The sequence below is a fragment of the Parus major genome, chromosome 2, assembly GCF_001522545.3.
Source record: "Parus major isolate Abel chromosome 2, Parus_major1.1, whole genome shotgun sequence".
In the NCBI taxonomy this organism is placed as follows: Eukaryota; Metazoa; Chordata; class Aves; order Passeriformes; family Paridae; genus Parus; species Parus major.
Genome location: NC_031769.1, coordinates 10218292 through 10233353, shown reverse-complemented (window position 1 = coordinate 10233353; position 15062 = coordinate 10218292). Strand labels below are relative to the sequence as shown.

The following is a 15062-nucleotide window of genomic DNA, read 5'->3' as shown; positions in this document are numbered from 1 at the left end:
TTCTGCATTGTTTATTCATTAGCTAACAAACCTCCACAAAAGGAAAATAAATTCCACTTCCTTGCTCATTTTGGAGAACACCAGCAGAGACAGCCCCAAAATGCTTCCAGGAAATAACTATTATGCATACTATAGTTCACTGAAATGCATGCAAAATTAAAACCCAGCTGGAAAATGAAAGCAAACATGGTAATTTAGGGACACTGTCAGGTCAAAAAATGTATTATTCAACTTTAAGCGTTACTATACAAAATTTGTCCTTGTTCAGACATAAGCAAAAATTAATTTTCAAGATAGAAGTTCTGAAAACTACATTCCACTATTTTTGGCAGCTCATGGTTTCACTTCCCTTAATAATGAAAGTGCCCATGAACTTAGGAGAGTAGTGAAAGTGCACCTGCCATAAAAGGTTTCTGGTGATGTGGTTCATTTCTGTCACCTTGATAAAGCCAAATATATGCATTTCAGTATGCCTAAAAACACCTGACAGTATCACCAAACATCATTACCATGTACGAGCTACTGCTTCCCCTGTTTAAGAAAAATCAAATTGTGTCTGATTTATTGCATAAATGTGGAGGATATATACAAAAAATCAAATTATGTTTGATTGCATAAATATGGAGAATATGTTCCTTACTGTCAAAATCTCATTTTTACAAACATTTAATTACAGGATTTTTTTAATTTAAACCAAACATTCAACAGAAATTATTTTTTGTTTCATGGGGTACCAGTTGTTAAATATTTTAAATGTTTCAGGATTGACTACCAAAATTTTTCAATCATGCACAATGAAAACAAAATAAAAATTCATTCTCCAGCATAAATCATTTCTGAAACAACAATTAAAACAAAATAGGTGCAATAGTCTGCAGAGAAATAGGACAGCAGAGTTGGCAAAGCTAACCAGGCAACTGAGCTTCCTTTTAAATAAGTTGATCAGAGAAAATTTAAATCAAACCCAAGGCCACTTCCAATTTAAGATCCGCCAACACACTGGATCTCACGCTAGGAATGAGCACCATCGCTATTAACAAGATCAGGCATTAACCAGTTCAGGGGTTTGACATGGTGTTTTCAGCTTTTTAACAGATCATAAAGCCAAGGAAAAGCATACCTTACTAAAAACACAGTATGCACCGTGAACAACAAGAGCTTGAAATCACTTTAATCTTTATATCACAAAATGAAAATGTATAATGATACAGAAATTTGTATCAAAAAATGAGACTAGATTTAGTTAAAATTTTAATGCCCATCCACCCTTTTTCTAAAACTTGGTATTTTAATTAGCTTTTGGAACAACCAAGTTCCAGTAACCTGACACCAATTCCATAGTGAATCTAAAATAAAATTTAGGCTGCACCAGTGACCTGTACTGTACTAAAAATTGTTTTTTTCATATCTTCTGGATTCCACAGAGTCCTGCCCTGCATCTAATCCCATCAGAGCTTTTTATGTGTGATTAATCAGTAGTAACTAAATAGCTATATTCACAAATTAAATAAGAGACTAGAAAAAATTACCATTGGGTAGTGCCTTATTTGCCTAAATTCTGCTATTTACTGTGGCTAGATTCCTCTACAAAATTTTTTAAAAGTCCATCCCATAAACAGTTATTGCCAATTTTCTGGGTTTCAGAAATTATCTTCCTGTTCATGGACATATGGTCAAGAATGAGGAACAGGTTTTCCATGCTCATCACATTTCTATTTCCTTTCAAAAGAGGATCAGATACCAAGCACATATATATATATATATATATACACTCCCCTCTTCCACCCTGCTTCCTATCTCCCTTAAGAACCACTCTTTCAATGGTTTTCAGTCACCATCTTCTGCAGTTTGGGATTACATTTTAAGGCCAGAAGCATCAGTGTGCACACAGGCAGATTTGTTACGACAGTTTTATTCATACACATAGCTAGATATAATCCCATAAATCCATTAACACCATTTCATTTAAGATCTGAGGGCAGAGTAGGGTAAAAAAAAACAAAAGGCAATTTCTAATACCTGCCAGATGTGGCTCTTAAACTGTTAGACACAAAGATGTTAATGTGGCTTATGCCTTACTAGCCATTATTTTAACTGTGTTAGTTTCCACTTGCCCTTTCTGCCAAGCTACTTCATTTTGGAGGATGTTACCCAGCAATATACTTTTTTTTGAGTGCTTAATAAAATCATAGAATGATTTGCATTGGAAGGGATCTTTAAAGGTCATCTAGTCACACTCCTCTGCAATAGGCAGGGACATCTTTATCTGCATCAGGTTGCTCAGAGCCCTGTCCAAAATGGATGTTACCATGGGTGGGGCATCCATTACCTCTCTGCCCAACTTGTGCTCGCTGTAAAAAAATCTTCCATTTAATCTCAGTCTACCCTCTTTTAGGTTAAAATCATTATCCCTTGGCATATCACTATAGACCCTGGTAAAAAGTCTCCTTTCTCTGAAGTTCCCTTTAAGTATTGAAAGGCCCTCATGAAGTCTCCCCAGAGAAACCTCTTGGGCTAAAAACCCAAGGTTTGCAGAACTCTGATAACTTTTGTAGCTCTCCTCTAGACCAGTTCTAACAGGTCCACATCTTCTTGTGCCCTTGCCTGTCACTGGCTGCACACACACATTTCTGCCTCATGTCTGGCTTTTCATGCCCCAATACCCCCAGGTCCCTCTCTGCTGGACTGCTCTCAATCTGTCCATCCTCCAGCCTGCACTGATATCGGGGGCTGCTCCAACCCAAGCTATAGGACCTTGCAGTTGGCCCTGTTGAACTTCATGAGGTTTGCAGGAGCCCACTCCTGAAGCCTGTCTGGATGCTACCCCTTCCCTCAATGAATCAACTGCAGCACTCAGCACCAGTACACAGAGATTTGGCAGCTATGCACTCTAGCACACAGCATTTAAAGGGACACAGTCATATGCATGAGATTACATCTTTACAGAGTGAAATTCTCACGTTCACTACATAGAAGTTTCTACTTAGGCAGCTCATGAGCAGGCTGGATAGGAAACACGGCCATTACTGTTTCTGTTTGGTAGCAGCACTTCACCTGCAGCCAGTGTCACTGCCAGGGACTGCCCTCTCCTCATGCAGCAGCATGACACACCACCCATGCACGTTCTGGAGAGGGCAAACATGCAGCTGTTCCCGGGCTCGGCAGGAGGGTGCACACAGCCACAGCAAAGCTGAAACCAAAGAGGCCACAAGCAGGCATGTGCATACAGAGGATGGGAAGGAGAAGCTAAGGGGAATAGCTTCACTACCTTTAATATCATTGTTCTGAATCCCACCAAACGTCCTTACAAACTTTGAGTTTATAATAATCAGCAATAATCAAAGAGGTTTTTTAGAACAAGGATTTAAATTCAGTTGTAAAATAGTGACAGTGTCCCTTTAAATATTAACTTTGCTTTGACAATTTCAGAACTCTTCTGATTCTAATTGCAGTTGTAAGAAGCTATAGGATTTTCAAGAGTAGATTTCACAAAACAGATCCTTGGCAATATGATGCTAAAAAAATAAGGTGCTCATTTCTAGCAGTTACCTGATTCCCCTTATTACGTAAGGTTTTCAAACAATGAAAATTACCTGTCCAGAATATCAGTGTCATGTTACATATCCTATGAAAACCATATTAAATATTGATTAGTGAAACAGTCAGTAGTACACAAGCCAGTCAGTCTTTCAATTTTTTGAAACTTTTGTAGTTAGAACACACCAAACAACAGGAATGGGGGTATGAGGGAAAACATAAACATAAGTCAAGGCTAAGTACCAAATCCCAGTCAAACCAAGTAAGAAAAAAGTGCTTCAAAACAACCCATTATATATTATTATGTACATATAGTTAATCTTAACTTTCAAGTGTTTAGAATGCATTCTGAAAAGAAAAGTTCACTAAGGTCACTTTCTTTCTAGTCAGTAATGCCCCAAGTAGGATGGAAAAACCACCAAGAAGTATTGGAATCTTGCTTCCTAAATCAAATGAAGCTAACTTCATAGAAGCTAAAAATTAGCAATCAAGCATTAAAACACTGAACAAAAGTAGTTTCTGAAAAAAAAAGGAGAGGAGAAGAAGGAGGACGTGTATTGTATTACTAAGCTATTTTCACTAAGGGTGGCAGTTCACAAACACTGTATTACTAAAAAGTGTGATTAAGAGACATACTGAGCTATTCTGCTCAATCATTTTGGAAAACACTACATTTGCATAGACTTCACAAAATGTTCTGTCAAAGCCTCCAAAGAACCTTTCTAACGATGTAAATCTGCAGAAGTAGGGGAGGAAAAGATGTCCTAGAAAACATCTAGACCACAGGTGGCTCCTACTTGCTGAATGCAAAGATACTCCAGTAGTTCAGATATTCTGTTTAATTAAACTCACAGGATATTTTACAATGTGTTTAATTTAAGTTCCACCACCTACCTTTCTGTAACAGATGTATTCAGTCACAGGAAATATTTCATCAGAGTAACGGTAAAGAGCAGATGTGTAACCAATTACTGTTTTAGTCAGCTACAACAGAGAAACAGCACCAACAAAGAGTGCACACACGGGCCTTACCAGACTTAAAAACTCACTGCAGCAAAAACTAATCGTACTTGCCTACTTCTGCTCTTGAACACAGAACAAGAAGGCTGCTGAAAGGAAAGAATTCCTAGGGTATGCATGTTGCTGAAGCCAGGGAGAAAAGCTGTTTTAAGATGTGTCAGAGCACAGACAGAACGACTACAGTATTGCATTTCCTTTTTTGTTCATTCAAGACAACATACAAGTCTGTAAAGGGAAAGCATCAGGAAGATTCAGTAACATCTTCCCCAACATCTCCTTTCTCCATTTTCTTTAGAGTTTAGAAATAGCACTAGCTACTATTTAAATGATTGTGTCAAATGAAAAACAAATAAAAATACAATTTTAGTGTATTTGTGTGTGCTTAAATCTCTTAGTCTCACGTCTCCCATTTTCAAACATGGCTTAGAAGAAAATTTCCTTGTATACTACATAAAACACAAAGGTATTTTACAACAGTAATTATTGTCTAGTGCAGCATTAAAACCTTACAATACAAAGATGCCCATTAATGTAGGGGAGTGTGTGGGTTTCATGCTTTTTTTTCCACAAAGCAGGGAGGGAAAACAGAAAGAGAGAAGAATGATTACAGTTATTAAGTTCTTAATTACATGGAACTCAGTTTGACAGCATTATTCATGAGTTAAGGGAATTTAAGTATCAACATATGCCACTACACTCTTTATTAATATGCAAAGAAATCAAATTTAAAGGAGTAAAACTTCCATTTTGAGGTCTTCAGTGAACAATTTGCTTCAGTGATGCTGTACATTCAAGTGCCATTAATTCAATGCAAGCTGCAAGACTACAGCACACCTGAGAAAGATCAGACTAAACAGACTGCTTTGCAAGACTAGCTGTTTTGCTAAAGGTAAATATTTAGGAAACAAAACCATTCTGGATCATCACAGATGCTAGAAACACTAATGTGTGTGCTCAAACCTTGTGAAATCTACTCAAGCATTACAACACTGATTTTTTATTTTATTTTCTAAATGTAGTGCAGCTTTCTTTCAAATGAGACTGGATGTTCCTCGAAATGTAAAAGGGGAAAGCAGGCATCCACCACTGAAAGTGACAACCTCCTTTCAACAGAAAGCAGAGTAAAGAAGCTGCACCAATATATTTTAAGTACGTTATGCAGCTGAAATCAAGGATAAAAACTTTAACACATTAGTGAGTACCTACTCTAAGCAAGCTTCTAACACCAACATCCAAATGTAAGCCAGCCCAGTTTTGCTGCTAGCAAGCTTTGATCTTGCTAATTCAACTATGTCAGCAAATGCTGCAGTCACACCAAAATGCAGGGCTGACCTAGCCTGCCATACAGTCTGCTAAAGCAAGAAATGCTACTCTCATACAAGCTAATATTATCTAATACTAAACAACAATAATTAGCAGAATCAGATTTTATTTTTTTTAAATATAGTAGAAACCTTCCTGGGTCCACCAATAATCATCAGACAAAGATCTATTTAGTGAAATGTCTGATGTGCTGAAAGCTTCCCTTTGAAACCAGTGCCACCTGTGCTCACTGAGGGTTTCAACTAGTTTAAATGGTGCAAGGTACAATATAATCTTATGCTCAACACTAGTTAGTAACCTATCAGTATATACTGCACCTTCTTTTATTTATAGGTGTTGATGAACTGACTTTATTGAAGAGTTCAACACACAGCATCAGGTCCTGCTAAATTACTTACAGCTGGTTAACTCCTAAAATATGTCTGAAGGGTACATTATTTCCTCAGCTCTTTCACAGACACTGCAGCTCCCATTTCTGTATAACAAATTCCTAATAGCCTAGACATAACCTACATGCAAGCACAGGGATGCAGATACAAGACCTGAGGGTGAGGAATCCTAAGGAAGTTTAAGAGCAAAAGCAGTTTTACCAGGTGTTTGTTCAAGGAAATACTGCACCACACTGAGAAGCCAGAATGTTATTCTGTTAATCTCTAAACAAATAATATTTATGTACTTGTTATGACTGTATTAGATGAATTGCTATTATGGTCTTATTCAAGCACAGTGGCCTCTAGTACCATTGCTCTTCTTATGGGAATATGTTACTTGCCAGTAAATTAGAGTATTTTAGTTCTTAAGATCTGAACAAAAGCAATTTTGACTCTGTAATACATCTAGCAAGCTCTTCAGAAGCACTAAAAAAAAACCTCTGCACAGCACATTCTTGAAGTATTACCTCATATGGTCTAGCACAGAGAACTGTGGAATCTACCAACAGTCCATGTAAGAGCACTGTGAGCACCCAACCTACCATCTTGAACACCAAGCCTAAAAATTGTACATATTGTATGAGGATGAGAAAACACAAATCACCCTGGCTTGCAAGGAGACCATCCTGATTCCTATCCATTCCTCAGTGGTCATTCACAGAGCACTAACCAACTCTCTCCACAGTGCTTTGAAGGGTTGGCCTCCAGAAAAAGCCCCTCACCCTGGCGTTCACCTCACAAGACAACCTACTAGTCTTAGCTCCAAGAATAAAAATTCCATGTCGTAAAATGATCCTAATCTCATCTCAAATTTATAGAATGCAATACCACTTAATTCCTACTTACTTGGCACATACTAGTTCTGGCTTGCAATTTCAGGATTTCATAGAAGTCAGATCTCCTTCTAAGACATTATCACCACACTCACAATATTTGTCTTATGACTGTACTAACACACTTAGGAACTTCAGTCCATACTAAAGACTGCATGCTTCAAACAAACTCAGAAATAAAGAAATAGATGGTGGAAGGGCCTTTCTATATTAAAGAAGCAGTCTCATCTCAGAACCTTTATATTGAACATGATAAACCTAATTCAAGGACAAACATACACATAAACTACTAGTATTAAAAAGACAATTAACATTACAGTTAGCCTCTGCCTTATAGTCTAATGTTTGGTGCCAACACCTTTCCTTAAAATAATTGCCCAAGTCCACAACACACAAAGCTACATCTGAAGTTATTACAAGACAGGTTAGAGCTGACACCATGCACAAAGATTATCTAATCTAAACTACTCATTAGAAAACATACTTGTGGGCTCTTGGAGTCACCAACTCTCTTTCAAAAACATCAAGAAGCGCCAACAGCGGACTTGCTTGGAAAACAGTTTCAGGAATTTGCTTAAGGAGAATGATGCAGTTGTAATGTTGTAAAATGGATGCCTGAACAATAGACGTTTATATCATGTCAAGGTGTACTCAATGACGCGGAATCACTTCAAAGAAGCTGTTCCACCAGTTCCTACCATAAACCTTCCATCACATTACTGTTATAGAAAGCCCACTGTAACCGCAATAACAAATTTGACAAGCTGGACAAGAGAGATAAAAACACATGTAGAAGTTTCTCTTTCTCCAAAAACACCAAGATGTCCTTGAGCCACAGATCAACACTTAACTTGAAAGAAGTTTTCCTCGTCTTTGCATAAGGAATGGAACCTAACATCCATTCAACCTCTGAATACATTAAGCATATCTATTCTTCCCCCCCAAACTTATTTTCACAGGGTTTTAGCTCAGAAAAAGAGAGAAATACCAAAGACGGCCCTTTACAGACAACTTTTATCCATCTTGGACACTTCCATGTCATCCTCCAAATGCTGAAGGCCAGATTTGCCCCGTGCCACCACAAACGGTGCTCCCCTCATCATGTAGCTATGCCCCACTTCAGAAATTTGGGCGTTTCATGTGTGCTCCATTTGTACAGGTGTCAGAGAATCTGAACTCCACCTGTAAACTACTGGGGCTCTACGCTTGGCCTGTCCTTAGGATACGCAGCAGCACACGAACAAAGTTAGCGAGAGGAGTCTCCTCAGCAGCACCCCCGGCTTCCCTACCCTCAGACCTGGAACCATCCCTACAGCCCCGGGCTGGAAGCGCTCAAAAACCGCGACACACAAAAGAGGAAGGAGAGCTTATTTTCGATTATTTCGGGTTTTTATAGGAAAACGTGCAAGTCATTTCACGCGGAAATAAAGCGGAATAGGACGGGCAGGGAGGGGGTGCCCGGGCAGGAGCCCCGGTTTGCGCCGCGGGCCTGGGCGGCGGCGGCGGCACGGCGCAGGTACCGCCGCGATGGTGCCACCGCCGCTGCCCCGGAGCCCGCCCGGACCCCCGCACCCCTCAGCCCCTCGGGCGGCCGCGAAGATGGCGGAGGGTCCGCGCCCCGCTGCCCCCGCACTCACCTGTCAGCCACAGCCGCGGCGGCGGGCGGGGAGGGGCAGGGCCGCTGGCGGCGCGCAGAAAGAGGAGGGGAAGGATGAGGACAACGAGGAGGAGGAGGAGAAGGCGGGAGGGGCAGCAGCGGAGGCAACAGCAGCAGCGACGATCGCGGTGCCGCTCGGGCAGGACGCGCCTACCCGGTGCCGAGCCCTCGCGGCGACATCCGGCGGAAGCGGCGCGGCCCCCGCTCCGAGCCGCGATGGCGACGGGCTGGCACCGGACAGCCCCCGCCCGGCACGGCCCGCGGGCTCGGCACTGCCCCGACCACCGGGACAGCACCACGGGCTCGGCCCTACCTCGGCCACCGGGACAGCCCCCGGGCTCGGGAATGCCCCCGGGGCCGGGCAGGAGCTTCCCCGCCACCACCACACTCCTCGGACCCGCTGCTGCCCGGGTCACGTAGTGCCGGAGGTTAAACAGCGGAGGTTAAACAGCGGAGGTGTGTTCCGTCCCGACCGCGGTCCCTCGGGGTAACGCTGTGTTAGTTCAGCGTTACTGTTACCGAATTAAAACTGCTGCTGCTTTAGTTAGTCAGTAACCTCCAGGAACACTGGATCAGCTGGACTGGCAAGGGAGATGAAACTTTCCTGAAACACCGCTGGAATTCCGTATTTTTTTAATACAGAAGGGCTGTGGGAGATACCGAATGTGGAGTTTTGCTACTGTGTCTGCAGACGGAGTGGCAGAGGCAGCGCATCAAAGCTAACCACGACGTTCTGCAAGCAGGCTGTTCACTCTGAAGCCTACAACGCGTAATTGAAATGTGATTAATTCCTCTGCTGATTAACACTGAATAAACCTCCACCTAAAATTCTTATTCATTGTAGAAGATAGTGAAAGTCAAAAGAGGCCTTCGCCTAATTATCTTCTCTCTTCCAGCAGATTATTTTAACTGCCTTAGAAGAGTTCTGTAAGAAGGCCAGAAGAACATGTGTCAGTGAGAGCTGGAAATATTACATTTTCTTTTAATGTGCTTCCCAACTACAAGTTTGCCTGCAGTTCTCATTTGTCTTTTTTTCTTTCTACTCATTTCTGTGCAGTCATATCTAAAAGCTGTATTAAGAAGTAACAAAAATAGTGGTTTACCAATTTACTAGCATATTTCTCATTACTGGAGGTCATTCTCCAAAATCACCAGCCTAACTGGTTGAGAACCATAATTTTAGCCTATTCCCCTCTGCAAAGCCACTAAAAGCTGAATAGCTAAATGGCTTTAAGGAGTGGAAAAGAGGGGAGACTGCACAGGCAAAAGGAGATGGACAAGAGATGGAACAGCAGTGCCCAGGAGGAAGCCTGAACACAACCTGACCAAATGCCCCAGTTCAATGCTTTCTCTTTTTCTGCACCAACTCTCTTTAGAGTTGGTGCAGTTGTGGGTGGCTCAGCCATCTTAGCCAAGTGACAATTTGAGTTCTCAGCTGTTCAGTTTCTAACTAGACATCTATAAGCCTCATAATCCCTACCAAAATTACTTTAGCCTAATATAACACTACTGTACTATAACAATTTTAGCTATATATATGAAGGAAAAAAAGATGTCCAGCAGGAGTACAAAGATCCACATTAGAGATTTCCAGGGGAGAACACCTGGCAGCTTTCATCTCCTCTGGAGCAGCACACTCCCTAGAAGCAGGGTGCATTACAGAGACAACCATTTTTTTCCCTGAAGAAATGCAAAATACTTGCAATGAGGAAAGATGGACTTAAACAACTTGGTACAGGATGCCTCACTTGAAAATTCACAGGCCAGTTGCTTTTTCATGAGAAGAGAATGACACATGGCCTGTTGTCACTCTAGCTCTGCTACTGGTTTGGTTTTGTCACGGCACTGCAAGAGTAGCAGACACTGTGTAATGTATAAGAGCAAGGACAGAACAAAAGACTGACCTGCTTTTCACAAGCTACCTGATACAAAACAAGAGACATAGATAGCAATACAGGAGCCAAGGGAAACAGGTCAGTACCAGTCTGCATTTTTTCAACAGCTAAGAAGCTTTTTAAATAAGCATACAGTAAATAAAGTGGCAAAAGATAGGTTGTCCTGGGCAAATCGACTTCTTCACCCAAGACTGGACTTGACAAGATAAAAGGCTTGGGAAATCAGTAACAGAACGGAATAATAGCAAAACCTCCCAAATTAGCATTTTTCAAGCCTGTAAATATAGCAGGAAAAGGCAAAGCTTTCTGTCCAGAGCTCATACCAAAGAAATAAAAACAAAACCAATCTAACCAACCAAAAAAAAAAAAATCTAAGGGAGAAAAGGACTCAAGGGTTATTTCTTGATTCATATAGGAAACCTCCTAATAACTCCTTCCTAGAAGAGTGGTTTCCTATACCATTATTCATTCACCTATGCTGTATAAAAACATTTGGAAGCCATCCATCATAGCACTCTTTCCATCAGCTTGAGATAGCAGAACAAAATGCAAATACAACATCCTACTTATATATTTAGCATAGATGTATTACATTCTTACAACAAAGACATCTGTCTTCTCTGAAGTGAGCTGAAGCCAACCCACTTTTCTGAAAGAGACCTTTTAAGAAGAGTCAAGGGAACAGCAGATTAGTTAAGACTGGGAAGTGCTTACCTCACATTTCACATAAAAACCAGGTTGTTTTTCACTTAGCATGAGTGGATCATTTAAACAAATATTTTCTATTTGTAGAGCTATGACTCCAGGCAGGAAAGGACTCACAAGAGGAGTTCTCTAGGGAGACCAGGAACAAGGATAGCTCTGTAGCTGAGAAGGGTGAAATGGAAGCCTTAAACATCAAAGCAAGTTAACAGGAAGCTGAAAAAGAAGACATTTGGATGTGAACGGGGGAAAAGAAGCCTGTTAATTTTCTTTGGCAAATCTGAAAACTGAGGACAAGCATTTTTCAGGAGTTTATGCATTCTAGGCTGGGGTCAAATCCCAGGTTTGCTCAGCATTTATTTCATCTTGTAGCTTATCATCTTGTTTAACTTGCTGGAGAATTAAAAGGTTTTCCTTCAGTTTGGTGGGGGTTGCACTTCTCTTTCTCTTAGCAGACACCAAAAGCCTGTCAGTAGTTTGCAGATAGTTGGATTTTCAGGTGAATGAAGACTTCCCAGTTGTTACAGGAAACAGTTTTTTTCTTAGCTGAGTGTTTGAAAACAGTCAGCAAACTTCAGGAGATGCAAAAATTAAGTCTCAAAAGCATCTATATGTCATTTCAAGGATTCTGTTTATGCAGGGTGAAGTAGAAGTTGTGACATTCCAGTGAAGTAGAAGTTGTGACATTCCAGTGAAGTGCATACCATTAGAAAAATTAGCATGCTTTATTTTCAGCACAAAGAGTTTTGAAGGTGCAGTGCAAGTCTGGAGGGGAGCAAAAGAAAAGATGATACAGGTGACATAAAATACCTGATCCTGAAAGTATCTGGCTAGCAGCTTGGGAAGTCTCTCCCTTGTTCATTTTGTGAAAATTGTTTGTTTTGTCTCTGTCATCCTTTGCCCCTGCTTCTTTGCCTCTCGTTATCCACCAGGACTTGTCACTTCTTGCTGCTCACCAGTGTTAACTCAGGTGAAGTGCTTTGTTTGTCTGTGCAAGACAGGAAATGTAATTGTTTCTGACTGTCAGGTTCTAAAATGCTGTATAGAAGTTTTAAGTAGTTATTACTAGGAAGAAAAGCCTCTCTTCTCTATCATCTGTAAGGACATTTTTCCTGGTTTTCCTCTGCTGTGTAACCTGAAGGTCACTGTGCACTCTTGCTAATGTCCAGTGCCAGCTGTGCCCTAAGCACAGACACATCTCTGCCTCCCAGGGGAGTATTTTCTGTTCTAAAAGAACTTCACTCACAGGAGAGCTTCTTGTTAACTCTGTTATCATCATATGAAAGGCTGGTTTGTATGCCCATCTCAGTAGTTTTGCTTTTTTATAGATCTGTGTAGATTGTTTTGTTACTTTAGAAACATGATAGAAGAAAAAAAATTACAGTTTGGGTTTTTTTTTAATCTGGAACAATGAAACGAGTGATCAGTGTGGCGAAGGATGATAGCAGTATTTCTTCAAAGCTCAGTCTCCAGTTACTGTGCTTTTGTGCCAGTGACTCAGCAATAAGTAATCTGTAAAGTAATGAAAAGTAAACTCAATAAAAAGTAATCAGTGTACATTTCTGTCCTTTCTGAGAGTACATATTTATTATCAACATTCTTGTGATAACATTAAATTTGTAGTTTATTAATTAATAACACAATATTAACATTAAATCTAATGGTTTTGTTATGTTTTGTGTAGTTAAAAGGATATGTAGCAGCCAACACATTGTTACAGTATTTATTTTTTTTTGGTTTGATGCACTGCTGGTTTCAAGTGGCCTTCACTCAAATCACCTCCACTCTTCTTTCTTTCAGCAAGCTCTGCACAGGGGAATGCTGTAAGATAACCCCCCTCCCCACCGCCCTGTAAAATATTAACCATTTGAACATGTGTGCTGTTAATGATATCAATAAGTGACAGACCATCTGTCCTGTTCACACAAAAATCAAGTAAACCAGACTGAAATGCTGGAACTTGAGCTGAGAGGGATCCAGCCATGCCTCCAAGACATGTAAAATGTCATTTCTAAGCTTTTTATGGCATCCAGTCAAAAACCCAAGTCTGTGGACAAGCAATAAACCAGCAAAAGTCTTACTGAGAAGGTATTTAGCTATGGTGGTGTGAAGTTTCTAGGGGCTGGTATTGAAGTTTTTCTAGTTTGTTATCTGTGTGTATCTGTGAAAAACGGGGTTCACATATTTTTTTTTATAGAATGTAAAAGTTTAATAAAAAGACAATTAGGAGATAATAAAGTATACAGATACAGCCAGGTGTCTCTGCATTCAGCCAAGAGAGCACACCTTACTTAACAAAGGATTGTCCCTTAAAAACAGAGTCCTACTATATATCCATAAACTCTCATACATATTCAGACATTCTTCTTAGGATTTTTGGTGTTCCTCTGTTTCGTTTTTCCTTGCCCCCTTTCCCAATAGATCAATCTTTTTGGCACGACTAGGTTTTATGTCCTTCGATAACGGGTGCCATAAATTTTTCCTTTGGAGGGCTTGGCAGACTGCTTGTCTTCATCTGGACAAGATAATCTTAGGATGCAGGGGGGTCTCTGACTGTTTTCTTTTTTAGTCTCTGGGTTATATAAACAAAAAAGTAGTTTTTGCTTTAATATCATGTTATAGCCTAACATATATGTATTATACCACTATTTCTAACTTTCATCGATAATAGAAATAAAGGAAACTATATTAATACAACAAAATTTTCTAATCTTATACATAAAACATTCATTATAATATTTGCAAAAAGCCAATAATATGATATGCATTTATAACGGTATCTAAACTCCCCTATCTGACCAGTTCATCTTGCCTGTGCTCCATTCCTACACCAAACTGTTTCTCTGTCTGCCCCTCAAGAGCTGAGTCAGGCAATTCCAGAGCTTGACTAGCCCAGGAACTGCTTCCCACCAGCTGTGGCTGTCAGTGCAGGAGGGGAACCAGCGCTCTCCCCTGCCACAGGCTGGGAGCTGTGCGGCACACGCTGAACCCCTTCAGCTCGTGGGACGCTGCTGCGGATAAAAGAAAAGCATCCAGGATTAAATGTGCCAAAAAGACCTGTGACCCCGCAGTCCCGGGCTTATGGCCGCCGCCTGAAGCACTCCCAGACCCGAGCAGAAATCCGGCGCTGGAGCTGTTTGCCACAAACACCGGCACATTTGTAGGAGCCGGTGCTTGAGCACAGTTCTTCGGTCTTCGTGGGTGGGTGAAAAGACAATAAACAGCCATGAATGTTAGAAATATTCAATCTTTAGACATTGGAATGTCTAGAGAGGTGGTGGAGTCATTGCTCCTGGAGATGTTTACGCCAAGACTGGATGTGGCACTCAGTGCCATGGTCTGGTTGACATGCCAGTGTCCGGTCATAGGCTGGACTCGATGACCTCAGAGGCCTTTTTCAGCCTCATTGATTCTGCGATTCCCGTTACCCTCAGAAGCCAAAGGTCCCTCCCTGCTCAGGGAGCCCGATCCCGACCCTCTCCTGTGCCGGCTGTGAGCGCCGCACATCCCGCCCGCCGCGCCTCCCCGCTCCTATTGGCCAGCTGGCCGCCGCTCCCTGTCTCTATTGGCCAGCTCGCCGCCGCTCCCTGTTTCTATTGGCCAGCTGGCCGCCGCTCCCTGTTTCTATTGGCCAGCTGGCCGCCGCTCCCTGTCTCTATTGGCC

General features: G+C 41.3%; 1 protein-coding gene and 2 long non-coding RNA genes across 5 annotated transcripts in view; 1 reads left to right on the top strand and 2 right to left on the bottom strand.

The window, feature by feature from the left end:
* WDR37 (WD repeat domain 37) overlaps window positions 1-8935 on the bottom strand; it is a 44116-nt gene extending 35181 nt beyond the window's left edge. The window contains exons 1-2 of one of the 3 annotated variants that reach the window (XR_004500456.1): window positions 8782-8935; window positions 3594-3625 (exon numbers count right to left, since the gene is read on the bottom strand). The gene's annotated coding sequence lies outside the window, so the exon portion shown is untranslated. The remainder of the gene's footprint in view (window positions 1-3593; window positions 3626-8781) is intronic. The other 2 variants (XM_015618762.3, XM_015618763.3) reach the window with 2 other exon arrangements.
* A 61-nt stretch (window positions 8936-8996) lies between these two features.
* LOC117245600 lies at window positions 8997-12957 on the top strand. Its single transcript, XR_004500457.1, has 2 exons — window positions 8997-9257; window positions 9444-12957. It is a non-coding gene; the product is annotated as an uncharacterized LOC117245600 (long non-coding RNA).
* Window positions 12806-14876, bottom strand: LOC117245601. Its single transcript, XR_004500458.1, has 2 exons — window positions 14456-14876; window positions 12806-12910 (listed from the first exon to the last, which is right to left on the bottom strand). It is a non-coding gene; the product is annotated as an uncharacterized LOC117245601 (long non-coding RNA).
* Window positions 14877-15062: the final 186 nt, after the last annotated feature.